The sequence below is a fragment of the Vulpes vulpes genome, chromosome 1 (genome assembly GCF_048418805.1).
Source record: "Vulpes vulpes isolate BD-2025 chromosome 1, VulVul3, whole genome shotgun sequence".
Taxonomy (NCBI): Eukaryota; Metazoa; Chordata; class Mammalia; order Carnivora; family Canidae; genus Vulpes; species Vulpes vulpes.
This window is the reverse complement of record NC_132780.1, coordinates 3,842,838-3,869,209: the sequence shown is the minus strand read 5'-3', so window position 1 is coordinate 3,869,209 and position 26,372 is coordinate 3,842,838. Positions and strand designations below refer to the sequence as shown.

At 60.8% G+C, this 26,372-nt stretch overlaps 2 long non-coding RNA genes across 5 annotated transcripts; both read left to right on the top strand.

The window, feature by feature from the left end:
* Positions 1 to 204: 204 nt before the first annotated feature.
* On the top strand, positions 205 to 3,654 carry LOC140594780 (uncharacterized). The gene is made up of 2 exons (XR_011996094.1): positions 205 to 1,767; positions 1,886 to 3,654. It is a non-coding gene; the product is annotated as an uncharacterized lncRNA (long non-coding RNA).
* Positions 3,655 to 15,166: 11,512 nt separating this feature from the next.
* LOC140597958 (uncharacterized) lies at positions 15,167 to 24,087 on the top strand. Of its 4 annotated transcripts, XR_012000033.1 has the most exons (4): positions 15,167 to 17,544; positions 17,701 to 19,397; positions 19,846 to 22,278; positions 22,635 to 24,087. It is a non-coding gene; the product is annotated as an uncharacterized lncRNA (long non-coding RNA). The 4 variants fall into 4 exon arrangements; XR_012000035.1 differs by having other exon boundaries at positions 19,150 to 19,397; positions 19,846 to 24,087; XR_012000036.1 differs by having other exon boundaries at positions 17,701 to 19,370; positions 19,846 to 24,087.
* The last annotated feature ends 2,285 nt before the right edge of the window (positions 24,088 to 26,372 follow it).

The window sequence follows — 26,372 nt, the reverse complement described above, 5'->3', positions numbered from 1 at the left end:
GACTAAGCATGACAAATCACTCCCATCACGGTGTCTCCTCGCTGTTAGGAAATGTGTTTGCTTCACTCTTTTGCCTGGTGCGGCAACATTTTAAAAATAGACTCATTCACTGTACTTGAAGGCAATTTGTTCCAAATTTTCCCACTAATTTGATTTTAATCTGATATTTAGAATTCGTGTGACCACATTCCCACTGATTTATAGGGAATAAGCCCTACCTGGCAGCCGTTTCATTGGCCTTAACCCAGAATTTGAAGACACTGGTGTCCGTGATGCTCAAACGTGCGTCTAATTCAGCCTCGCAGGTGCCACTGGCCTGGGGCGGCTAACCGTGAGTGTGGGCCTCGGGGGGCTCCTGCAGGACCCCGCACACAGCAGGCCGACAGTCCTCGCCTAGCACGGGCCCTGGCGCCGTCCCTGCCCGCGGAGGCAGTCGGGCTCCCGGGGATGAACAGAGGTTTGCTCTTTCCCCCATCCCGTGATGGGCCATGCTGCTCGGGCTCTTGCTTTCTCTGAGCTTCCTTCTCTGAGCTTCCGTCTCCTTTTATGCAAAACGCATGCAAAACCACCCCCCCCCCCATCACCCACTGGTTGTGAAAGGTAAACAGGCAAAGCTGGTGCAACACTGGGCTCCAGGTAAGGAGATTACTGTGTGTGAGGGCAGGGGGGGGGAGGCACACCTCCGTCCCTTCCCTGAAAAGTCCTGGGAAAGGAGACAGCGGTCAGAATAATTAGGGCAAAATCCTTGCACCCGGAGCAACCAAGTTACTAAGTCATTTTGATGTTGCTTCAGTGTTTTTTTTTTTTTCCAGGGATGCCTTTTATTTGCTTAGAAAGCATTTAATGAGATTCTCCTACGGGGAGAGCCCATCTCCCCGAGTCACGTGCCTGTGACCTTGAAGGTGGGGCCCGGTGGTCACACTCACGTCCACGGAAAGCACTGGAGCCAGCAAGGGTGCCCGTGTGCTTGTCACCGGAAGGGGCTCTTGATTCAAGCGCAGAATCCGCAGGGTTGACTTCTGGTCAATGAGAATGTTCTCACTGGGCCCCCCCCCCCCCCCGCCAACCCCCCAGGCCTCCCATTAACCCCCTTCTATTTGGGAAGCTGGGACCTCGGCGAGGGAGGCGGCCCTGCCTTCCCCTTGCCAGTGGCCAGAGAGTGGGGACTGTGCAGGTCAGGGAGACACGGCCGTCCCCCGCAGGGTGACTCAGCACTTGGCCCAACAGCTGGTCCCCATCTCCCGACCTACTGGGCCCGGGAAGTGAGACCCCGGAGGGGAGACGGGGCCACAGACGCAGGTGGGAGGCCGGCCTGGCCCCGGCCGCTTCCTCCGAGCTGGCCACCCAGGAAAGAGCCCTGGACGCCGGCCTCGCTCTTCCGGGCGCCGCCAGGAGCGCCAGCCTTGGGGTAACTCAAGTTAATGAGCAAACTCCTCGGGGGAGGAAGCAGTCGGATGCCACTTGCCCAACGGAGGAGGGCGGCAGGTGTTGAGAGGCCAGGAGGCCTTAGGCCATTGGCCGCTGGGGCTGGCTCAGGGCAGCAGCGGGAGAGAGGGCAGCTCCGGGCCGCCGCCGGCTCCCCAGGGAGAGTGGGGCCTTGTGGGTGCCCGCGTGGGTGCATCTGAACTTGGAGCTGATGCCGAGCCTCGGGCTGGAGGCGCATTCAGGCCCAGGAGGGGCGAAGGGGCCCCCCGAGAGCAACCCCCAAGCTCGCCAAGGCTGGACCTCTATTTGAGGAGCGGTCTCACCTGGGAGCCGTGGCGGCGTGTGAGTCATGGGCCAGGCCCCCGAGCCCAGGGGAGGTGGCGATGGTGGCTCCCAGCCCGAGATGTGTCAGAAGTGCGATGAGCATCTTGAGTGATGCACAGTTTATGTAATTATGCAGGACAGGGCTGCCCGGGGTGTGTGCAAGCCAAACTGGAACGGGGAGCAGCGTGCTCGGGTCTTCTAGCTCCCTGGCTGCACCCCAGGCTCGCAGAGGAGTCCCATCTCTCAGGACCCGTGACCAGACCAGGGCGGGGCCGCCGTCGGCACCTGGGATCCTACACGTGAGGACCAGCGGGGACAGCCTGACCCTCTCCACCCACCAATCCACCCAGGGGAGTGAAATGCTCATGCTTTCCTCAGACTCTCTTCTCTGGCTTTATTCCACGACACCCTCCGTGCCCCCCCCCCACCCGCCTCCACCCAACATTCCTCAACTTAATTTACTTTAGTTTTTAATTTTTTAAATTAAATCAACTGCATATTGTTTGGAATATCTTAGAGATTTTCAAAAATTGGAATGGCATGTCAGAAACATTGCAGAGCCAGGTCTGGGGGCCCACATGACCCCCCCTGACTCCATCTTCACTCATCATGGGCTGGGAGGTGGCTGCAGTTGCCACACTCTTTTTGCTTTCCCTGGGGAGACAAGCCTTTGTGACCGGTACCCCCGTGGCACAGCGATTTGGAGGCACCTGCTGCTGGGGGGGTTGTGGGATCTGGCACATGCCAGAGGGCCAGGATGGGACCAGGGCCTCAGTGAGGCCCCGCTGTGGAGCTGCTCACAGAAGTCAGGTCCCGATGCTAGTTACACAAGGGCTCGGTCTGCATTCCCACCCACCGGGGGCGTGAGACCGCGTGTGTCCTGGCCTCACCGCACACCTGCTGTGTGACCCAGCACAGGTTTGGCAACCTCTCTGTTTGAGCATGTTTGAGAGGTGTGTCGGGATTCCCAGAGGCGAGATGATGAATGTGTGTCCCTCCAGAACAGAGCAACCACAAGAACCTGATCCCAGGACGAGTCACACTGAGGAGGACCAGGACCAGGCCTCCTGGAAGCCAGGAGGGGAGCATGAGTCACAAACAAACTACCTGCCTGCCAGCCAAGTCACTCTCCTGCCCGAGAGATGCTCAGGGGTGGGAGGCAGGATGTAGGACCCAGGCTTGGGTGATTCCTCTCCTATCTCCGGAGTCTTGCGTTTTAGATGTTTGCCATCCAGGTCATAGGTGGTGCTGGTGGGCTGGACAACGAGGGCTATTAGTGTTCCTTGGCCCATGTTGGAGGCCCCTAAGGTGGTGCCGGCATCATCGAGCCTTCTTCAGTTATGGCAAAGGGACATTCTCGCATCCCCTCCTCTCTAATCCTTCCAGCCCAGCCAGGACTAGACTGTTTCAGCCAGCTGGTCAGTAAGACTCCCCCCAAGTAGTCCTGAGGGCCCAGGCTGGAGACCAGCCACAGAACAAGGAGACTGGGATCAGAGGAGAGAAGAGAGACAATATCGAGGAGGAGGATGTCCCCATCCACTGAATCAGGGCGGGACAGAGGCCTCCCTCACCGCACCCAGCCCTGCCACTGCTCTCCCAGTTGACTGTGGAGGGACCCTGGGGAATGGCATTCTGCTCTCTCCCAGTGACTGGGCAGTAAGGGCTGTGGGAGGAAGAAGGAACAAGAGGATGTGCCCGGGGGTGAGCCGCAGAGGCAGAGACGGGCAAGAGTTGGTTTTTCACCTTTTCTTGTGTCCTTTGTTACATTGAACTTGGTATTATATGACTTCGTGGCCCTCTGCCAAGAACGGACTTGGTTCAGAATCTCCCATCTGGACCTTTTGAACTCTAGGTTGTCTGAAACATGGAGTTCTAGCAAAACAGACCATTAAATGGTTCCATGCATCCCTTCATGTATTCATTCGTTCATCAGTGCCAGAAAATTCTTACCTGTTTTTGCTTAAAACACTGCCTCTACCCCACTTCCTCTCTCTCCTCCCTCAGGGATAACATTAAACCTATGTTAGACCCTCTCTTCCTCCTTATCTCACGTCGTCTCTTCCACATGCTCCTTTTGTCTCTACCTGCTACATTTGTGATCGTTTTTCTGACTTCTCTAATTCCCTTCTCAGCTGTGTTAACTCTGCTGTTAAATCCACCTATCAGGTTTTTTATTTTGGTTATTGTCGTTTTCATTTCTAGAGATGAAATGAAATGAAGATGAATGAATCTTTTTTCAGATCTGCGATGTCACTTTCTAACAGATTCCCATTCCCTGCAGTTATTTTTAAGCATGTCTTATTTCTGGAAACATGACTTGCATCGTTCCTTTATAGTCAGTAATTTGCAGTCTGAAGGGTCTGTTTCTGTTTCCTGTTGATTCTTCTGGTTTTATCTCACAGTGTCTTCTTTTTCTCGTGTGTCTGGTCATCTTTGACTGTGTGTTGGTCATCGTTTAGAAAGAAAAAATGTTGGAAAGAAAAATGTGAGATTTAGGACAAAAGCACCTTCCACCAGAGAGCACATTGAGGAATACTGCTAATCCAGGACCACTTTAATCAACCTTAAGGCTTGAGTTTCCCCAGCCCATCCAGGTGAGAACTTAGATTGCAAGATTGTGGGATCCCTGGGTGGCGCAGCAGTTTGGTGCCTGCCTTTGGCCCAGGGCGTGATCCTGGAGACCCGGGATCGAGTCCCACATCGGGCTCCCGGTGCATGGAGCCTGCTTCTTTCTCTGTCTGTGTCTCTGCCTCTCTCTCTCTCTCTCTCTCTCTCTCTCTCTCTCTCTGTGACTATCATAAATAAATAAAAATTTTTTAAAAATTGCATTAAAAAAAAGATTGCATGAGGGCTGGTCTACTTCTGGTTCACCCTTATCCTGAGGGTGTAGCCCTTTGGAGTCCCACATTCATGGGAGATCGTATCTTATTATATGCCCCACCTGTGTGTGCCCTGGGGTTTGATAGCTATCTCTTTCATTCCACGAGGCTGTCAAAATAGAACTCAGTTTCACTGGAATCAGAAAACACCTCAATAAAAAAAAAAAAAAAAAAAAGTGGCTCTTCCTCTCACCTACCTGTCTGGATTCCTCTTCCTCTTCTGTTTTGGCCTGGCAATTATACTGCCAAGCCTTCAGTGCTTAGAATACTTTTTTTTTTTTTAATTGTGTTGCATCTTTAGCTGATTTTACTGCAAAGTAGGCCTGCCATATTGGGATGGCAGTATGTTCTCCCTTTAGCCACTCAGTGAGTATTTTGGAGTGCCTACTATGTGCCAGGCACTGTGTTGAGGCAAAGAAGGAAACCAGACAGACAAAGCGGGCTCTTGGGGTGCTCACAGACTCTCTAGGGAGACAGACAATAAACAGACAGTTACTCAATTGATTAGTTAATTCCAGTTGTGACACATATTGTGGAGTAAGGAAGTTCAGGAGTGATGAGAAGGAGACTTTGCCTGCTTTGTGGACTCGAGAAAGTTGTTCTTGGGAACGTGACTTTTAAGCTGAGATCTGAAGGACCTGCAGGGATTTGTAAGGCATTGGGTGTTGGATCAAGAGAAATCCAGGCAGAGGGAGTGGCAAACACAAACCTCAGAGGTGGGAAGGAACATGGCATTCTAGGTATTGGAAAGTGTCCAGTGTGGCCACAGTGCGTGGCACAGGGTAGGAGGTGGAGGACCAGAGGTGAGGCTGGAGGTCAGCTAGGTTTGACTAGCGGGTTCTCACGAGCAAGGTTTCAGACTTTGGTCAACATCCCAAGAGCAACAGGATCACTGCACTAAAGTGTGGCAGGTGGGTTATAGTGGGCGATGGGTACTTGTGAGGCCAGTGAGGGAACTTAGTGACACAGAGATGAATGGATTCAAGAGATTGCTTATAGGATGAGAAGACTTTCCACCAAGCTTGACCACAGAATTGTCCCAGAGTACCTTACCCACCCATGTGGATTATTACTCCTGGATCAACACCATACCTATTCTCTGCCCTGGGAGTCTGGCTTGTGTGTGTAGGCCACACCAAGGGCCTCTGTGCCTCTGGCTCCCTATAGGGTTTGGCCAGTGGTAGGCACCAGTAGATCGGGGGGAGGAGAAGAGAGAGGCTGGGCATTTCTTCACTGCTCTCTGCTTACTCCAGCGCCCCATCTGCACACCCCCAAGGCTATGGTCCCTGTTGGGCAGCCTGTCCTCTGCCCTCCCTCCGTGGGCCCAGTTCTCACGGGGCTCCGGCAGCCCTGGTGCCTTGCTCTGCCCCTTGAGCCCCATGATGGTGACAGCTGCTGCTGTGGCTCATCCCTGGGGACCTCAACATCCCTTCCTGATTCCCTCAACCCTCATCACACCCCTACAAATGGCTCCTTTGTTAACACCCCTTCACTGGAACTGTCAGGAGTGAGCTTGGTTTTCTGCCAGGACCCTGAATGATCACCAAACTCAGGAGGGATTTTTTTTTTTATTTTAAAGAATCTGGGATGCCAATCTCTCTGGGAACCCTGGAGGGGGGCCAGTCCCTCGTGGCAGCCAAAGGGGTGGTGTCAGAGCCCACATGAAGGCCCGCTGCTGTCTGTGTTCCGTAAACAAACACCCGCGTGTGTGCACAGTGAGCCAGAGCCAAATGACAAACACGGCTGTGACAATTTTATAGAGCCCCAGTATCAGAGAGGACAGAGGTAATTAGGCAAATTATAAACATAGCTGGTGTCTTCTATCTGGCCACACGATCCGGGTGTGCGTCTGCTGGGGTGCTGTTTGGCATCTGCATTCGAGTTCTGGTTCCAACACATCTTAAAAGACATGTCCGAGCGATTCAGGTCAAGGGCGTCTGATTTCTGGGGTGCCTGGTGCTGTGCGTGGTTCCGGGAAGGACCCCGACTCGCTTGCCTGCCAAGCTCCCTTCTTTCCCTCCCCTCCGCCTTTTGCGTCCCCACCTCCTGAGGGGAAGTGTGCTTCCCTTCACTTTCACTTTGGAGATGGGAGCTGAGAACACAAGCGGCTACTCGGGGGTTGACAGATGCCAGAGATCTGTGTTCCCAAGGCCTGTGGGCTCCTTCCCTCTCACTCCCCGCCTGCCTCCGGGCTGGGACCTCAGGCACCGAGCTGAGCTCGGGGAGGAAAATGAAACTTGACCCGATGGCAGAGGTTGCCTGGGTAGGTGGGTGGTCAGGGAAGGTCCCCAAGGAGCCAGTGCTCAGTGGAGACCAAGGTGATGAGAAAGATCCAGGCACTCAAAGGGCTTCTCTCTAGGTAAAGGAACAGAGCAAAGTCCCAGGGGAGGGCCAGAGACCAACTCCTGGGGGCCTTGGAGTGGGGCGGGCCCCCTGCTTGGTTTGCTTGGAGACTGTCCTCGTTTGCTCCCACTGTTCCAGCATAATCGTCTACAGCATAGCATCCCTTTTGACTCACAAAAAGTGTCCCTGATGGCTTAATAAATGACACAGTTACCCTGCTTCTAGGGCACTGAAGAAGAAATCTAGGTTTCATGTGTCTTAACTGCAATGGGAGGCCATAGGAGGGTTCCAAGCAGGGGAATGAGAATACCAGACTTTTCCTTCAATCACCAGATAGTGACTGAGTGCTGGGGCCTCCTTCACTCAGGGCCACAGCGACGAGCCGCCCCCGGCACAACTTCTGCCCTCCTGGAGCTTACATTCCAGCGCTAGGAATGCTGACGAACACCAGACAAAATCAGCCGATTCTCCACCATTCTTAGCGCCCTGGACAGGTCCAGGTGCCCGTTAGTCAGACAGAAAGAAGGAGGCGAAGGACGGCCAGGCGGGTTCTTTTTCTAAATTTAATCATTGGAAAACCATAAGCTGCTTCCCATGAAGTCTGCTCCCAAATTCACCCTGGAGGGTGGTCTCCTCAGGGAGCCACACCCAGGGTGGGTCTCCCCTGACCCCCTCTCACCCACACATCCAGGCTTCTGTGGTCAGTGAGCCCAGCTGTGTGCTGGGCCCTCCTGCCGGGCTAGGCCTCAGCTCTAGGTAACCGGTCACCCACGCTTGTAGAGTCCCAGCCCGCGTGGCCTAAGCAGCCAGGAGCACGTGATCCTGGCACATCTCCTGCCTCTGTGGCCGGGGCCCAGGCATAGAGCTGAGTGCAACCAGGAAAACAAACCGTGAGGGGTGTGGCTTCAGGCATGGCTGGATCCATCAGCCAGACAATGTCATCGAGAGTCCTCTGTCACTCCGGCTCCTGGTTTTGCCATCCTTTGTGCCAGCTCGGTCTCCTGTTGGAAGTTTCCGGTAACACAAGGCCTCCCGGCTGACACCCAGCAACCCAGAACAGAGCTCCAGCTTCTGAGCCGTTTCATCTGAAGTCCTGGAATTGGGTTCTGTTGGACCATAGGCTCATCCCTGGACCAGCCACTGGACCCAGGAGGATGGAGGAGGCCAAATGGCCAATCCTGAGTCATGTCCTTCCTGCCCCCCACTCCCAGCACACAGTTTGGAAGAGGGTGGGCCCTACCCGCACTGCATGGAATGGGAGCCGGGGAGGGAAGGTTCTCCGAGGGAAATCGGGGTGCTGTGGCTGGAATGAGAGAGAACGAGGCAGGCGGCAGAGCTGGTGTCCAATGTACCGGCCTCCGGCCCTGGGAAGAGGCGGAACCTGTGCAGGATGAGCCTTCTTTACCGTCGCTTCCAAAGGAGAAAGCAAGTTCCCGATGCCGGCGGAGGAACGTGCTCGGGTTCTGGGATGGGCCAATGTGCTTCAGATCCCACATTGGTTCCGACGTCTGCCCTGCCTCGGGCTGCCAGCAGTCTCTCCCCGCGGGCGACATCTGTCCCCTGGGCCCCAGGCTGTCCCTGGATCTGTGACCCCAGCCCACCGAGGCCGGCCTGCAGGGGACCAGGAAAAGACTCCAGAGGGGCTCTAGGCACAGCCTCTCCCCTATTGGTCCCACCCAACACCTGCCTGGGAGGAGAGGAGGGGTGAGAGCTGTAACCTGAGGCCTCCGAAGCCAGGGTCCTGTCCCCCGTGGGCCCCTGGAGCTCCGTGGCCCTAGCCCTTCAGAGCTGGTGGGGGGAGTGAGTCTGGGTGGGGGGGCTCGCTGGCCACGGGGAGCTTAGGGAAGGGCCCCCTGCCCTTCTGGCCTTGGGGAAGGCTTCCAAGGGAACTGGTTGCCCCCTGTGGCCCTCAGCACCTGTACCCAAGGATGCTGCTTGATGGTAGGTGCCACTGGGCACCAATGGCACGCAGGTGCTCTCCTAAGTCTCTCCTTGCCTCCCGTCAGCTGCTCTGGGGGGGGGGGGGGGTCCTGCACTAGCCGGTCCCATCGAATGTGGGGTGGGAGGCTCCCCGAGGACCTCTGGACCTCACCCAGATTCTCAGATTGTGAACAGTGAGGGGAGGGCCCACCATGCGGCCACCACCCTTCACAGCCTCACTCCTGCCCCAAAGGTTGGGAGGTGGGGTTAGGCAGGAGAAGGGAGAGGCCGGGAGGTGAGAAGCAAGGCCTCGGAAGCAGCCACAGCACTCACCTCTGGTGGGAGGGCGACAGCCCCCAGAGCCGGGAAGGAGGGGGCTGCGGCGGCCCCGACCGGCAGGCAGGGAGCCCCGCCAGGGACCAGGAGGGGGGCTCCCTCTCAGTGTCTTCATGCCACGAGATGTAAAATAATCCCCTCGGCTCAGAAAAACACCATTTTATGGCTGTCTGACTCATTTCCCACAAAGCTAGGTTCACCCCCCCACCCCACCCCACGTGTAGAGCTTTTGTTTTGAAAAATAAAAAATATGTTGAAAATTTCAAGATGACTTTTAGCCATAAATAGTTCCCTTCCTCACCCTAGTCCCAGGCCCCCCTCACCTAATTTCCCAAACACTGGCTGCCGGAGCCTTGAGGGGGACCCGGTCCAAGTGGGTGTGAGATGACTCTGGGCAACACAGCCCCCCGGGGCCAGGCCGGCAGATGGACGCTGGACACCGAGGTGGCCGAGGGGCCCTCCGGGGAGGTGGGCCTCCAGGCATCTGCTGCAGGGCCCCTGACTCTTCGGTTCTGGGGTCCCCTGTGGGACCCACTCGTAGCCTTGTAGCCTCTCCAGGCCTGGGTCCCCTGTCATGGCTTCCCCTGTCATGACGCAGGTAATGCCTGCGGGGGTCACCACCGGACGCTCTAGGCCAAGGGGAGCTCCACCGGTGACCTCGGACACCCAGCTGGGCTGCACCCCCAGGCCTGCTGCTACAGTGGTCTCCCCAGGTTGGTGAGGAGTAGCCCCGAGTCCCACTACCCCTGGAGCCCCACAGTGAAGCATAGGGGTCCCCGGGCCCCCGACACATCGGGAGTTTCGATGGCCTGCCACATTCTGGGGCTTGTCCTCCTAGCTCCCCCCGACTCTTCCATTCCTTTAATTTCCCAGCAGTCCCGGGCCACGGGTAGTGGCATCCCCACTTCTCAGGCGGGAAGCAGAGCACCGGACAGCACATGACCCGTGTCAGCTGAGGGAAGCCTGAGCGTGGGCTAGCGGGCAGCCTCACGCTTCCTGCTGACTCCCCAGCCCGGGAGAGCGCCCAGCTCGGGAGCCCACGGCTGGGTGGCAGGGCCGTCCCAGGGGGTCCAGTGGGTCCTAGACCCACCTGGAGGACACGCTGCCCACAGAGCCGGCCTCCCACTCCCTCAACTGCTGCAGCTGGGTGCCTTCGAGGCCCTCCACGCTGCACCCGGGTGGCCCACATACCACCCCCCATCTTCCCAGAGGACAGGCTCTGGAAGCTTCCTGAGGGGCATCAAGGGAGGGCCGACGGCCTGCAGCCAGGCAGGGGCCACACCAGCCTCCACTGAACTGGGAACCCCAGCTGGGCAGGGACCTGTCACTCATGCGCCAGGCACCCCCACCCATCGACTCAGGCTCCTCAGATCCGGGATGACACAGAGGACCCATCCCCACTGTAGTGAGTCCCACTGAGGCCGAAGACAATGGGCCTGTGGGCACCCAGAGCTTGGGCCTCTGAGAGCTCCCCAGGCCAGAGGTCTGCCCACAGTCTGCTCTGGGGTGCACCCCTGGTTCCCGGCTCCCCCGGGGCTCCTGACTCCCCCCTAGAAGCAGGAAGTAGCGCAGGAAGCAGCAGGTGGGCTGGGGTATCTTACCGTCAGGGCCTCTGCCAGGAGGACCCCAAGGGGGTTGCTGGGACAAACATTGGGGGCCGGTGCGGATTAGGGTCTCCATGGCTGGGCCATGGGCATCAGGGGAACCGCCAGAGGTGATCTGGACTTCCTTAACCACGAGAAACATGACTCAGCTAAATTGAGGAAGATTTCCGTTTCGGCAGAGTACTTTTTCCACTACGGTAAGAGCTTTTACCCACAAGCTCCAGAGGAGCTGGGTACCCCAGAGAAGGGTTTGGGGAGTTTCGATTTGAATAGTCAATGCTAATTCTTAATCATTATTTTGAAAAGGCAGCTCTTGGTTTTCCAGCAGGTGGCTGGGTCCTGGGGAGCCAACCCAGTGTGTGCGTGTGCGTGTGCGTGTGTGCAAGCAAGTGCATATTTGTGCTTTGAGGACGCTGGGGCCCAGGAACAGGGAGATTGACAGGAGCATTCCCCTTGGCCTGTTGGCAAGCCTTGCCCAGGTCTGCAGAAATGTCCTGGATTCTCCAGCCCTCTGAGCCTGTTGGCCCGAACGGGGCTGGGGCTTCACTGGTTGAGGCTGAGTATGTGCCAGGCGGTAGGCTGGGCGCTCCCCCACATCACCCCACAGCTTCGGGAGGTGAGTCCCACTCCAGATACCAGCTGAGACTCCGAGAGGAAAAAGCACCCGTCAGACACCCGGCCAGATGTGAACCCAGGCAGGCTGACACCGCTGCACACCAATCGCTGGCCCACTTGCCCTTTCTCCAGCTGCTCCCACCTCCTAACACTACCCAGAGTCCTCTGCTGTAGCAGCTGGCACCCCTGGACTCAGCGAGGGCCACAGGCTTCTCTCTAGGAGCCTTGCTCAAACGCCAGCCATTCGGCAATCAGAAGCTGGGCCTGGGCCTGGGCGCCTGGGTGGCTCAGTGGTGGAGCGTCTGCCTTTGGCACAGGTCATGATCCTGGGGTCCTGGGATCGAGTCCCGCTCCCCCTGCAGGGAGCCTGCTTCTTCCTCTGCCTGTGTCTCTGCCTCTGTGTGTCTCTTGTGAATAAATAAATAAAATCTTAAAAATAAAAAAAAAAAGAATTTGGGCCTGGCTCTGGATTCTGAGAAGTGAAGTGGGGGCGTCTGCACTGCAGCCCTGGCTTCTACCATGTGGACTGGCCAAGACTGGTTGGGTGGTAGAGGGCCCAGCCCTGTCCCTACCATTTCCAACCTAAGGAGGCTAAAGGCCAACTGCTCTGGTCTCTCCTCGCTCCTGGTCCAGCCCAGGAGAGCTTCCTGGAGGCAGGCGCCAGCAGGCCGTGGCCAAGATGGCCTCAGTGGGCACCCGTGAGGGCACCCCTGACCGCCCGGGCTGCAAAGCGCTCCTCCCATCCCACCTGATGGAGGCCCTTGGGTCTGCCTCCACTCTGGCAAGATCCGCAGCTACGAAATGGTGCCCGTTTCTGGCTCTCCCTTATGGGGCAGGCTCTCCCCTGAGGTCTCGGCGAGGGGATGACCGGGCGTGGGGTTCTTCTTCCCACTTCATCGCTGGCTGGACCTCACTTCTCCTGGGGGCGCCTCCACAGCCCACTTCACCCCGACTCCTGCCCTGAGCTGAGCTCAGGTTCCCAACCTGGAGGGGGAGGAGGGGTTCCACAGCTGCCGGAGGGGAGGAGCCTGGCCCAGGTCTCCAGGGGTTTCGGGGGACACAGTTGGGCCTGACCAGTGTGGCTCTGCGGCCGGGGCAAGGGTTCTCCCTGGGGCCAGGACACGCGCCCCGGCTCTGTGGCCTCCCCGTGGCCCAGGCCTCCGGCCAGCTTCCAGGGGAGGAGGCAGGGCCTGCAGCCCCTCTGGGTTGCTGGCGGTTCCAGGGCAAAGGGCGAGAGGGCTGTGGCCAGAGTGGGGAAGCAGGGCAGGGAGCTGCTCTGGATGAGGGCTGGGTGGACGACCGCGGGGCTCAGCTCTGGGCCCGGCCCGCCTCTCGGGTGCTCCTTCCAGGAGACAAAATGAAAGCGTCGGGGAGAGGAGCGGCCGGGAGGCAGAATGGGGAAGGGGCCGAAATGGTCCAGGGCCAAGGCAGGGAAAGGAAGAGGAACAGAGAAAGGCAGCGCCAGAGAGCAGCCGGGCCAGAGCTCGTGTCCTCCCTGCGGGTGGGAAGCCTCCCCCAAGCCAGGCCCCCGGGGTCGGGCGGGCCCTTGGAAGTGGGGGTTCCCTACTTATCACCCCTACTCCCTGCCCACACAGAAGGCCCCCACCTTCCCGGCCCCAGGGCTCACAGCAGACAGAGATCTGAGCGTGTCATGCTTGTGCCGCGTGTGTGCACATGTGCGTGTGTGTCCTCGTGCAAGCACGGTATGTACGCGTGTCTCAAGCTCTCTGTCTCTGGGACTTGCAACCAGACAGCTGGAGAGGCAGCCTGGACACCATGACAGGCCCCTCCCTGAGCCCGGCCCCATGAGGCCCATGAGGGGGCCCTGGGGAGCTCCAGGGGGCTGAGGCTCCGAGGCTCGTCCAGAGGCCCGGATGTCCTGGCTTCCCTACGGTGGAGCAGAGGAGGCGACCCCTTCTCCTTGGGCCATCCCAAGGCAGCCCCAGGTAGACGGAGGGCCCAACGGACCAGAGACTCCTGACTCCCACCCCTCGCTCTCCAGGGGCAGCCCCTCAAGGGGCTCCCACAGTGGACCACAGAGTGTTTCTCGCTTGCAAAACTCAGTGTGTGTGCGTGCGCGTGCGTGCAAGCCCAAACATCCACATTCACCCCCTTGCTGGTGAGCTCTGACCTGTCAGCTTCACCCACTTACCCACCATCTCCTCATCCAAGACCCTCCGTGGCTCCCAAGGGCCCGAGCTCTCTGCCTGACGCCACCAGGCCTGCCCAGGCCTTCCTCACGCTCACTCACTCCCGCCTCGGGCTCCTTCCTCACCGCAGCCAGGCGGGCGCCCCCCCCCCCCGGCCCTGTTCTCCCTTCACCATTTCTCTGCAGATGTCCTGCTGGGTCCCAGCTGTGCAAACCCATGCTCATGTATCAGATCTGCTTTTCCCTCTGACCCTTCGCCTGTCGGCAGCCTCCCAGCCAGGTAGCCACCAGGCTCACATGCCCCTGCTGTGCCGCTTAGGAAAAAGAAAACCGTTTTTCCCAGTATTTCCAGCAAAAGTCTCAGGGCTGACACCCATTGGCCATGGCCAGGGCCCGTGACCCACCTCTGGAGGCCCGGGCCCAGCAGCCCTGCCTGCAAGAACCGTGTGACCTGAGAGAGGGAGAGGGCTGGTTCCCCAAAGGAACACCAGGGTGGCCTTAGAGGAAGGAAGTGGACGCGGGCAGCCGGGAATGCAGGGGCCCACCAGAGGACGGTCCATTAGTCCCCGGGGTGGGGTGCGACGTGGGCTGTTCCTGTCCTCACTCACTCCAAGCCCCAGGGGCATCCAGAATCCTGGAGCTGGCAAGGATAGGGTAAGTGTGCCCCCTTTTTTTTAAATTGTACAAATGGGGAAACTAAGGCCCAGAGAGGGCATGGCCCAGGGTCACACGGCCAGTTAGGTCAGAGGTGGAGCTAGGACACGGAGCTTTGACAGGTGATCCTGATTGTCACCCGGGGTGCTCCACGAGGCCGAGCTGCCCACTGGAACCACTTACCGGCCTGCCCCCCAGAGTCTGACCCATCACACGTATCCCAGACGTCAGAGTCCACCAGAGTGACGTCAGGTCCCACTCAGGCCACGGAGGTTCAGCGCTGACGGGGCTGCACCATTGGCAAACCCCCATCCAAGGGTGCAGGCAGTGGGACCGGGCGGTGGGGGGCAGGGGGCGCAGGCTGACCCGGGCAGGGCTCAGAGAGGCGCAAACGTCCAGACCACTGGTCGTTGCCCCAACTCCGCCACGGAGGAGGGGGCAGGAGGCCTGGACCACAAGGCCAGGAAAGGTCAAGGGGCAGAGAGGCCATGAGGGGCCCAGCGGGCTCCAGCAGGCTGCGGCGGCTTGGCCAGAGTGGCCTGTTTACTCAGAGGCCCAGGAGGTCAAGGCTCAGGCCCAGGGTTAATTATTAACGGCCTCCAGACTCGTGGCTGCACGGCGCCAGCACCCCACCCCCCCACTCCCCTCACCCCCCCCCCACCCCGCACCACCTCCTCCAGGGAGCCCGGAGCACTCCCCTGCCTCGGCTTCCCAAGCACTGACTCTCTGCAGCCCCCGGGGACTCTGGCACCCTGAGCCCGAATCCTGGGGTACCGAGGTGGGCAAAGGGGAGCCCCCTGTCCCCGAGGTTCCTGTTCACCTCCCACAGCCCGGCTCCTGCACACAGCAGCGGGGGTGGGAGAGGGCAGGGGAAACCTCTTCCCGAAGGAGGATCGATATGGTGGGGGGGGGGGGGGTCCGGAGAAAGCCCGTTTCTCTGGCAGGGGACAGACTGGGTGGCAGTGCTGTTGGGGACAGGCACCCCAGGCCTGAGCTCATGGGGGCCTGGACTGGAGGTCCCCTGGGGACCCCCGTGGGTGCCTTGCTCCCACCACCTCCCTGAAGGGTGGGACCGGCGCCGGCCTCCCCAGCACCCTGGACGTCCCTCTCCCCCTCTCCGGGAGCAGGTGCTGACGGACGGCTGTAGCGCATTAGCAGCCTTTGGGCTGCAAATCCTCACTTTGTCCTGCAGATTAGGCCCTGACCGCAGGCGGGTGGCTGCGCCTCCCCAGGGCCTCAGCCTCCTGAGCCCCACCCGTCGGCCTCCCTGGGCCTCCCCCTCCCGGGGCAGCCTCGCCCTCAGCCTGACCCGAGCCCAGGAGCCTGGGCGTGGGGAAGGGGTGGGGGCAGAGGCTGGGGGTGTTGGGCTCCGCAGCTCCCCCAGGGGACGGTGTTGAAGGCCAGGTGCTGACTCCCCGGGTCCACGCTGCCAGGGACCCTGCATCCCCCACAAGCGCCGGGCCAGGCCCCCGGGAGAGCCCTGCTTCAGCTGCTCCGCAGAGCTCTCCTCCGACCCCCCCCCCTCAGATTGACGAGTCCCCTGGGAGATTTCCGTGTTATCTCTGAGGCTTTGGGGGGATGGAGCCAGTGAGGGGGAAAGGGCAGGAGGGACCTGATAACCTGGGCCGCCCTGGGGCGGCCGGTGCCCGGGGAGGTTGCAGAAGCCCCTTTGCCTCCCCCTCCTGCCCCGCAGGCCTGTGGGCCTCCCCCTCACAGCTGTAAAGGGGGCTCCAGGCCCTTGAAAGGGGAGTAGCAGGGAGGGGGCCCCAGCGCACAGCCCGCTCCCCGCTCCCCGCAAGCCTTTCAGCGGTGCCGCTGGAAGCCCAGGCGAGGCAGGCACTTGGCCCCGTGGCCCCCGAGCCCGCAGAGCCCGGTCCAACCCAGGCCCTTCAGCATCCACTTCAGGACACAATTGTTCCCTTTGCAAGGCACCACTTGTACACAACCAGGAAATCCTGAAAGAAGGCTGCCCGGCCCTCCCTGAGTCAACACTTGCGGAGAAGGAGGGCAGGCGAGCAGGAAAACAGGCCCCGGGACTCTGCTCCGGGAGCGCAGGGGCCACCCCAGCTCCAGCTCCGGGGCGCAGGCCACACACGCACACACACTCACACGCACAGATGTGCGCAGGTGTGCACCCACTCCCCACGCACGCACACGTGGACACAGGCGCACACACATGCTCACGGCACCCCCCCACTCACATTCAGGCGCAGATACGCGCACACACATGCACATGCCCCGTCACGGTGCACACTCACACACACACACACACACACACACACACACGTCGGCTTTCCGAGTCACACATGTCCACACAGACAGGGGCACACACAGGCCGTCCTGCCCCAGGACCCGCCCTGAAGCCCAGACCTGCAGGATCCACGCCCCCCCACAGGCCCACTCTGCGCTGCCCCCGTGGCCTTCACGCGGCTTGGCGCCCCCCCCACGGCGCCCAGGAGCCCGAGACCAGGACTGAGCACTCACACAGGCTCTGTCCCTGGGGCCGATGCTGGAGAACGGGGCCGGGGGCTGGGGTGGGAGGTGCTGCCGTGGGACGGGGCGCCCTGCACCCGATGCGGATGCCCGGGTCCCTGGTGTGCAAGGCCGCAGGGACCCGGTGGCCTGGGGGGGGGGGGCGGGGAGCTCGACACGGAGCGGGCGGGTGAGGGCGCAGGAGCGCTCTGTCCTCCGGGGCGCCCGGCCCGGGAGGGGGCCCTGCCACCCCGCCGCCCGCTCGCCCTCTGGCCGCTGGGGGCCGGCCCGGGTGAGCCCGCCCGTGGCTGCTGTGTGCGGCGCCGGCGGGCGGCCCCAGGACGTGCCCACACAGGGCTCCCGCGGCCGCGCCAGCGCCAGAGTCAGGCCAAGGGCGGCAGTCTCGGGGCCTGCCCGCCGCCCACGGCCGCCCGGCCCCCTGCGCCCTGACTCCCCCGCGGGCCCGCAGCCGCCGCCTGGGCCTTTGGGGGCCTGGAGCCTCGCCCCGCGCCCCCATCCTCAGCTGCTCCCGGAACGGTGGCCGCATCCAGGAACCTGCTCTGGGCCCGGGACCGGCACCGGCTTCCCTCCGGATCTCTGCTCCTCACTCAGCTTTGCGCTCTGCTGCGACGTCCCGGGGGGCTCTCCTGGAGCAGCCCACGGCCCCCCCGGGCCACCGCCCTGCGCTGCGTGACCGGCCATTGCTCTCGCCCGCAACCGCTCCTGGCCTCGCGGCCGCCCCAGCACACATCTCCCCTGTTAGTTCCAGGACGCGAGGGCCGAGTCTGTGGCCGCCACCCGGAGGGGCCCAGCGATGCTCTGGGTACGTGTCAGACTTAGCTGGACGGCCACGTGGCACACGGGGTGGGGACAGGCCCACACGAGGCCTGGTGGGGCCTCCCGGGGCCCACTGAGTGGGTTGGCACTCGGACTCACCCTCTCCACCCCCTGGATTCACTGTGGTCCCTTGTCCTGGCAGCTCCTACCTCTGCACCTTTATCTAGAACATTCTGGCGCCTGGAATGTGTCCTCTGGCCGCCCCGACCATCTTTCGCTGCCCTACGGTGCAGCCCGGCCCCCTCACCGCAGCCTCAAAGCCCCCACACCACCCACAACCCTGAGGCCCCACCCGGCTCTGCTGCCAGCCACACCGCGAGCAGCTTCCAGGCACTTCACGAGCTTCTCTGGAGGGTCCCCCACCGCGGGCCGCTTGAGGGTGGATGAGGGCCCGGCCAGAGGTCAGCACGGTGGGGGTCGGGCAAGAGGTCAATGAGACAGGTCAGGGGACAAAGAGTCAGGCGGGTCTAAAGGAACCCAGAGGGGCGCCTGGGTGGCTCAGTCAGTTAAGCACCTGCCTTGGGCTCGGGTCATGACCCTGGGATCCTGGATCAAGCCCTGCATTAGGCTCTCTGCTCAGAGCCTGCTTCTCCCTCTCCGTCTGCCTGCCACTCTGCCTACTTGTGCTCTCTCTGCCAAATAAACAGGTAAATAAAGTCTTTTAAAATAAAAAAAAAATAGGGGATCCCTGGGTGGCTCCGCAGTTTAGTGCCTCCCTTTGGCCCAGGGCGTGATCCTGGAGACCCGGGATCGAGTCCCACATCGGGGTCTCTGAGTGGAGCCTGCTTCTCCCTCTGCCTCTGTCTCTGCCTCTCTCTCTCTGTGTCTCTCATGAATAAATAAATAAAATCTTTAATGAATAAATAAATAAAATCTTTAATAAAAAATAAAATAAAATAAAATAAAAATAAAAACAAAGAAACCCAGAGATGGGCAGGGGTAACTCTGAACCCAAGAGATAAAGGTTTAGTTAACAGGTTAGCTGGTTAGATAGATAGCAGGTGAGTTAGCACCCTCGTTCAGTTGGCTCCTTTCATTTGTGGGGCGCACCCCTCGTTTGAGTCAGGGGCCCCAAGGAGGGTTGACCAGGCCCACCCTGCACCAGAGATTATTAGCCGACCACAGGTCCCGGACGGAATCAGGCCTGCCGCCAGGTTGCGTTCATACAGCCGGAGACATAAGGTTGATTTTTTAACATTTCGTTTAACTGTTAGAAAAGATCAAAAGAAGGATCTTATGTCATGACACGTGAAATTCGTCAATAAAGTTTGGCCGGAGCATAGCACAGCCACGCCTGGTGGCTTAGGTCCCGTCGTGGCTGCTTGTGCTCTGCCGTGGCAGGTGACAGTCACAACAGCAGCCGAAAGCGTTCAGGCCAAAGGTTTGCTGCTACTGCCTAGGCCCTGCACCCACCACCCAACTGGCCGCGGGCAGTTCATCTCCGCTCCCAGAGCTCAGTTTCTTTGTCTGTAAAATGGGGTGAAGAGCCCTGTGCTCAGAGGCCGGTGGTGAGGATGCTGGGGGGTTAGTCTGTCACTGGGCCACGTGGCTGTCCCCTTCTCACCCAGTCCTCCTTTGCTCCAATAAATAGGAACCGAGCGCTTATTCTGTGCCAGGCGAAGGGCTGCCCTGACCCTCAAGGGACACACATCCAGAGGCATGGAGAGCATTTGGGGGTGAAGGGAGCATAGCCGAGGGACAGGACACCTGGCCTGGGCCTCATCGAGGCCTCCCTGTGAGGAGCGAAGCCCCAGCAACGTCTTAAATGTTCGGTAGAAATTTTCCAAGAGGAGACAAGCCGGGAGACGCATGGTAGGTGGAGGAGCAACTTGAGCAAAGGTGAGAATGACGGGCTCAGGCGCGGTGGGGCTAGAGGGGAGCCCGCTCATGGGGGGGTTGGGGCCATCGGGGGTCAGCCCTCCTCAGCAGCCCCGCCCCACCGCAGCCTGGGTTTGGCTCCAGGCCCGCAAGGTGCCCGCTCGGGAAGGAGGTCAGGATCCGGCAGGGTGGGGAGGGCACTGAGGCAGAGGAGGGCACATCCTTAGGGCCTCGGTCCTGGCGCCCTGCCCGCAGTGGCCGGGTTGGGGGGTGAGGGGGGGACTGCTGCGATTGGAGGCGACAGCTGGCGGGTGAGGTCTGGGGGCTCAGCCCAGGGCGGGTGGGGGCTGCCCCCCGCCCAGGGGAGTCCAGGGACCAGGCAGGCTGCCACAGGAGGGCCGCTGGCAACAAAGGCCTATTCTTCGGAGTTTAAAAAAGTCTTAAAACCCGTCCAACTTTCTTTTGTTAGATGCTCGGGGATGTTTCCCCTCTGGAGGCTGCTGGAGATACCTGGCTGATAAAGGGCTGATTGGTGGAGACTTAATTATGGCCCCAAGCCCTCTGTGTAAACAATCGGCGAGTGTTTCTTCTACCGTCTTCCCTCCGTGCTAATGGGGAGCACAAACCAGGTGCCGAGCCGGGGGACTCGGTGACCCCGGATTCTCGGGTTCCCTAAGCTGTCTCCCCGTGGAGGAAGGCGGCCGGCCCCGAGGTGGGTGTGCAGCCCCAGGAGCCCGGCGCAGAGGCTCCTGACAGCAGGCCGCTCACCTGTCAGGGACAACGGTGGCCATCGGCGTTAAAGGAGAAGTCTGGCACGTAGCAAGTGCTCAGGAAACGCTGGACAGCAGGGCCGGGGAGGTGGCACTGTCCCAACCTTGACCCTGGCCCCAGCCCCCGGGAGGAAGCATCTGGATCCTCGGGTCCATCCCAGGCCAGCTGCATGAGCGGGGAGGTGCATGTGAGTGTGGCTTCTCAGCAGCCCTGCCCTCGTTTGCACCCCACCCCCACCGCGGCCCATCCCCCGACCACCCTGGGGCGTTTCAGGAGGTGCCCAGGCCTGCGAGGAGCTGCCCCTTTTCCAGGCCGTACGCCCCCGGGGGATCCAGGTGGTTCCAAGGTGGCAGTCTGAGGACTGCCCTGTGCACCCTCCCGGCACACCCCAGCACATCCTGCCCATGGCTCACCTCCAGGCCGCCTCCCTCGCCCCGGGCCCTGTGCAAGACTGGGCCCCACACTCACCTCAGGCACCCTTTAGGGAGTCACCAGGGTCAGGTCAGCTCACTTCCTCACCCTGGGCGCCCCAAGGGTGGGCTCAGGGACTTGGCAAGACACAGCTTAGCTTCATTTAGGGGACAAACTCTGCTCAGGGTACTGGCTGGGAGGAAAGAGATGGTGCCTTCTAGACACGCACAAAAGCACACTCACCCGGGAAGACCCGTGGGTGCATGCGAGCGCACACGCTCGCGCACACACACGCACATGGTGCACATGTGCACATTCCACAGGATCCCACACACACTTGCCAAATTATGTGCACACATGGGCCCTCCCCAGGCCAGGCCCCCACGGTGGCTCTGCTCCTGGTGGGGCCGTGGGTGTGTACGTGTGTGCAGGTGTGGCACGGACCAGTGTGGTACTGCCCACAAGGGCCTGTGTCAAGTTCCAGTAAGCCCGGGAGGAAGCAGGAAGCAGGAGAGGGCAAGAGACCCTCCTGGTCCCCTGTCTGAGGCAGGAAGGCGGTACCGTGGCCGCTCAAGGTCAGCCCGCAGGACCCACCCCACCTTGGCCTTGAGCAGCGCCCGCACCAGAGGCTCCATCCAACGAGCTGTGGGAAGGGCCAGTCCACGCAGCAGGGGCCTCGCCACACCCAGGGGCGCAGGGCCCCTCCCTCCCTCCCTCTGCAGCTATCTCTTGGGCCGGGGTGACCGCCCCCCCCACCCACTGGGCCTCCGACTGAGACCAGCAAGCCATTTTGAACCATGATGAGAAGAGGAAGTTCCTGTGGCCCCAAAACAGAAACAGGAAGCTGGGAGGGGGTATATGGATAGGGAACGGGAAGGGGGACACAGGCACCCAGCAGATGTACCCAGAACGCCCCTGCCTTCCTGGGCCCCGGCCCGCGCGGCCGTGTCTGGGCACCTGTGCCCGACCCCGGCACCGTGGTCCTGGCCTGCCACAGCTACGCCCACCCCAGGGCCACTCACTGGGGCTTTCTCAGATGCTGGCCAACTGTCCACCCGGGGGTGTTCAATCGTCTGCACGTATCTGGTTCTGTTGAGAGGGCTCCACAAACCCTCTGGAACCTTCCTTATCCATCCCGGCATTGGTATCCAGCCGTGCCCCTCTCCCTGGGCCCCAAGTGTTGGCTGTAGGACTCCCTGCAGGGCTGGCCTGACCCTCCCGCACCCACCACGACCCTGTGTCCACCCCAACCCTCCCCTGACCGAGCACGCGACTCCCTGTCTCCCCTGGGCCGTGAGTCTGGTGACTCCCAGCCCCGGCTCTGTTTTCCCAGCTGCCCTGTCCCCAGCCCCACCCTCACTTGGTAACTGCACGCAGGGCTGTCCCAGCCCCCCTCCGCAGAGGCAGGAAGCTGGGGCTCCGTCCCATGCACACCACTGCCTCGCACTGCATCCTGGAGCAGGAATGTCCCCATCCGGTGCCTTCGGCTCCCCTCTGCTCCGCAGGGCGGGAAACGGAGTGTCTGCACGACGTGCAGGGGCCCCAGCCCACTGTGCTCCTGAGCAGGACGGCAGGCTGCAGGGTCACAGCCAACCCCCAGGAGTGCAGAGGGCCCTGCCCACGCAGGGGCAAGACAGCAGTGTGTCCCCAACCCCCCGCCCCCAGACGACCCGGCATGTGTTCCTCCCGGGTCTGGAGGCTCCCGCAGGAAGACTCTGGGGTGAGTGGGTGGGTGCTGGAGCCCAGGGGCCGGAGAGGCAGATGTCACCAATTTCAGTTCTGCCCCAGCTGGCCTGAGGGAGCTTGGGACTTCCCAGGGTGGAAGGACATGCTGGGGGGCCAGGCCACTCAGAGGCAGGCTGGGCCCGAGGACCCCTTCCCGGCCCCAGCGGGTGCTGCTCTCTGCCGGGAAGGCATCGGAAGTCCTGGGGGTCTGTGGTGGGCCCGGAACGCCCCGTCGGGTCCCTCCCCTCTCCCTGAACCCCCATAGTCCGTCCCTCCCGAGCCGCTGCTAGCCAGCTGCAGCCCCAGAGCATGGCCACAGAAGAATTTCTCCGCCTTTTTGCCCCCACAAAGGAAGGCCTTGAGGGTACGGCCGCCCCCCGGGGCATCCGAGGAACATTTCCAGAATGGGAGTGAGAGGTGCCAAGTGGATACCTCGTGGGAAGCCGAAGCTTGAGGCAGAAACCACAAGAACCCCCCAAAATGGCTCGTCTTCTAGCTCCTCGAGCTCATGCCCCCGAGGAGGAAAGCGGGGAGCAGGTGGGGCAGGCGGGGAAGCCCCTTGGCCGCGGCCCGGGCCGGCGGGCGGTCAGCACCGGAGCCGGCAGGGGAACGGGCCCCCGGGCGGGGAGCGCATCTCCCTGGACCGTGTTCTTGGGAGATCAGTTGTGAAACTTGCTTCAAACCCCCAAACCACAAAAACGGCCGATTTTCCCAGCCCTGTTCTCACGTTTCTCAGATCAGCCGAGGACTCTCAGCCTTTCCATCCACGAGACGCCAGGCCCGCCGCCAGCCCTCCCCACCCCACCCCGGGTCGGGGGTCCAAGAAATGGCGCAAGGACGCTGTGTGCTGTGGACACCCCTCCCGCGATCACCGCAGCACACGGCGCCCACCATGCGCCCCTAACCGCGGGGGCGGGAAACGGGCCAGGCGGGGGCCGATGGAGAAGCCCCAGAAGGCCCTAGGGGCTGCTAGGGCTGCCCCAGAAGGAATATTCGAGAGCACCCTTCCCAGGGGAAGACGGTACGTGGCTGGTGGAGGGTTCAGAAGCCAAGTAACCGGGCAAATGCCTTCCAGTTTCAAAAAAGACCTCACAGAGGCGTCCCCCCGGAGCTGGCCCCGCCAGGTGGGTAGTGCACCTGGCCCCCCCAACTCCTTGTTCGGGGGCGGACGACGTGGGAACATCGGGCTCTCGCCGAGCGAGGACTGGTCAGGGGACCCTCAGCAATGAGCAGAACCCCAAGAGGGACTCACTGCCTTTCCCAGCTGGGTGGTGATGATGACAGTAAAAGCCACCTTAGAAAAAGAGAAGCTGTTCCTAGGTCTTGGGGTGACAAGCCGCCCTGGAGCCTCGGGGCCCGTTCCCGCCGTGAGAAACGCAGGGCTCCCCCGGCCTCTGTCCTCCCCAGCTGCTCTGTCCCAGGCCTGTCCCTCACCCTCGGCCGCCACCAGGGCTGCCTGTCTCCTGCTGGAACCCCCTCGTGGCTGGGACGGAAACCCCAGTTCGCAGGAACTTGGGCGCTGATTCCACAAGCAAAACGTGGCTGGGAGAAGCAGCAGGCCTGCGCTTCATGCAAGCCCACCCAGTCCTTTCCCTATAACTTTTCTCCAAAATGCCACACAAGAGGTGCTTTGGGGGGATCCCTGGGTGGCTCAGAGGTTTAGCCCCTGCCTTCAGCCCAGGGTGTGATCCTGGAGTCCAGGGATCGAGTCCCACATCGGGCTCCCTGCCTGGAGCCTGCTTCTCCAGGCTCTTTTTCTCTCTTTGTGTCTCTCTTTTTCTCTCTCTCTCTCTGTCTCTCATGAATAAATCAATAAAATCTTTTTTTTTTTTTTTAAGAAAAAAAGAGGTGTTTTGGGACTGCACTGCTGTGCTAACCAGGTGTGAGCTACTGCGGGCCGTGAAGTCAGGTGTGGGGCCTGAAAGCCACTTACTGTGAGTAGGTGCAGTGCTAGGGAATCGTGCCTGGGGAGGCTGTGACTTGGAAACAGCTCTCGGAAGCCAAGGCCAGGGCTACGGAGTCCAGGAGGCCTGCACTGACAGGGGCAGGGGTTGGGGCACACACGAGCCATGTCCCAGGGGCCCACCAGCTAGTGAGGTGCACTGAGCCCCCAGAAGACAGCAGGCTTCTGAGTGTGTGTGAGTGCGTGTGCATATGCATGTTTGTCTTTCTGTCTGGAGTCGGCTTGAGCGTCGACGTGGGAGTTTCTGGCATTGCCTGCGGATGGGTTTGTGTGTTGGTGTGTGCACCTGAGTGTCCATGTCTCCGAGCGTGTTTATGCACCTGTCCACACTCCCATCCAGTGTGCCCAGGTCCCGGCCTGATACTGGACAGGTGCTGGAGGCTGTGGTCTCTGCCTCATTGGGCCTGGAGCAAGTTGGCCAGTGAACGAGCGGGGTGGCCAATGAACAAGGGATCCCTCCCCGTAAAGTGTAGTGTCTCCATGAGGGTCCAGGGCATGAGGGGTCAGAGCTCTAGAGACAAGGGACCTGATGGGGACCCTTGATGCACTGATGAAGTAACATGAAAGCTGAGCGAGCCGAAGTGTGTGTGTGCGTGTGTGTGTGTGTGTGTGTGACACACCAGGTAGTGGCGGAAGAAAGTTTTTCAGACAGAAGGAATGGCATGTGCAAAAGTGAGGGCACTAAAGGGTGGTAAGGAGACCATGGGGGCAGGACAATGACCGCCAAGGGGCGGTGGCAGGGGGAGGACAGAGGACAGAGTGTCCTCTGTCTAGGACAGAGAGCTAGACACCAGGCCCGGAGGCCACAGTGACAACGGCGGGCTTGGTTAGGAAACGGGCCAGTCCTGTGGCTGTTTCACGGGGCCACTGGGTCTGCTCAGAGCATGGGGCTGTGGGGCGCCCAACACAAGGCCCAGCAGCCGCCCCAGAGGAGTGACAGTGGCCAAGGCGCAGGGATAGGCCTGCAAAGGCAAGTCGAGGAAGAGGTGCAAGGCCTGGTGACGGGTGAGGTATGTGAGCGTCCAACAGGCTCCCTGGTGTGTGCACACATGTGCACAACTGTGAGCGTGCACATGCCTGCAGAGGGCTTGGGCCGGGCCCTCACCCCTTTCCCTCTCTCCTCTCCAACCTCACGCCCGGGTCCCCACAGCCCTGCAGCGGACATGACAGTGACGGTAAGAAGGGCCCGGTGTTGCAATTGCATTTCCTCTCGAACCCAGGGCCGCCAGAGATTAGCCGAGAGCCCCGTGTGTGTGGGGCGATAACACCCCCACTCCCCCGTTTCCTAATCTCTGATTCATTTCCAACTGATAACGAGATGAGGGCCTGTGGGCCTACTAAGAAATGCCCCCAGCGGGTCCTGCCAAGCGAGGAGCTGAGTGGCCCCTGGGACTATCAGGGACGGGGTGAGTGTGGGGGGAGACAGGGCACGGGGACAGGAGAGCCGGAGACACGGGGAGACAGGGAGACACGTAGACGCACTAGAGCCGGGGTCAGGCCAAGGTGATGGGGAAGAGAGATAAGGAGGGAGAGAAACACGGACAGCAACAGACAGATGGACAGATGGACAAATATAGGCAGAGAGAGGCTGGAGGTCCCGGGGCTGGGGGAACTCACCGAAGAGAAAGAAAAACAGAAGAGACTGTGGGTCTCAGAAAAAGTGAAAAAAAGACAGGAAGAGAGATGAGGTGACCCAAGGTCAAGAGAGCTGGGGAAGTAAAAGGAGGAGCAGAGGTAGAGCGAGAATGTGGGTGAGGGGGGCTGGGCTGGCCTGGCCCTCCCAGAGCACAACCGGTGCGGCCTGAGGACGGCGGGGCAGGGCAGGGTGCTGGGCTTGCCCCCCTGACCCTCCAGGCACAGGCTCCCGGGGAGGCAGGAGCAGGGGCTGCATCCCCTACACCCACCACACCCCATCCTCACCTTGCAGGGAGCCCTGTCCCCCGTGGGCTGCACAGTCCAGGGGGTTGATGGAGCTCTGCTCCCATCCACAGGGCTCGGCCAGGCCAAAAGGGACCCCCGGGTTTATTTGTATCCTGATGGGGTCCGGTGGGGCCGGAATGAGGCTGGAAAGTCAAGATGGGGTGGGTGGGACTCAGCCCAGAGGAGGGTGGCAGGGCCTAGCCAGC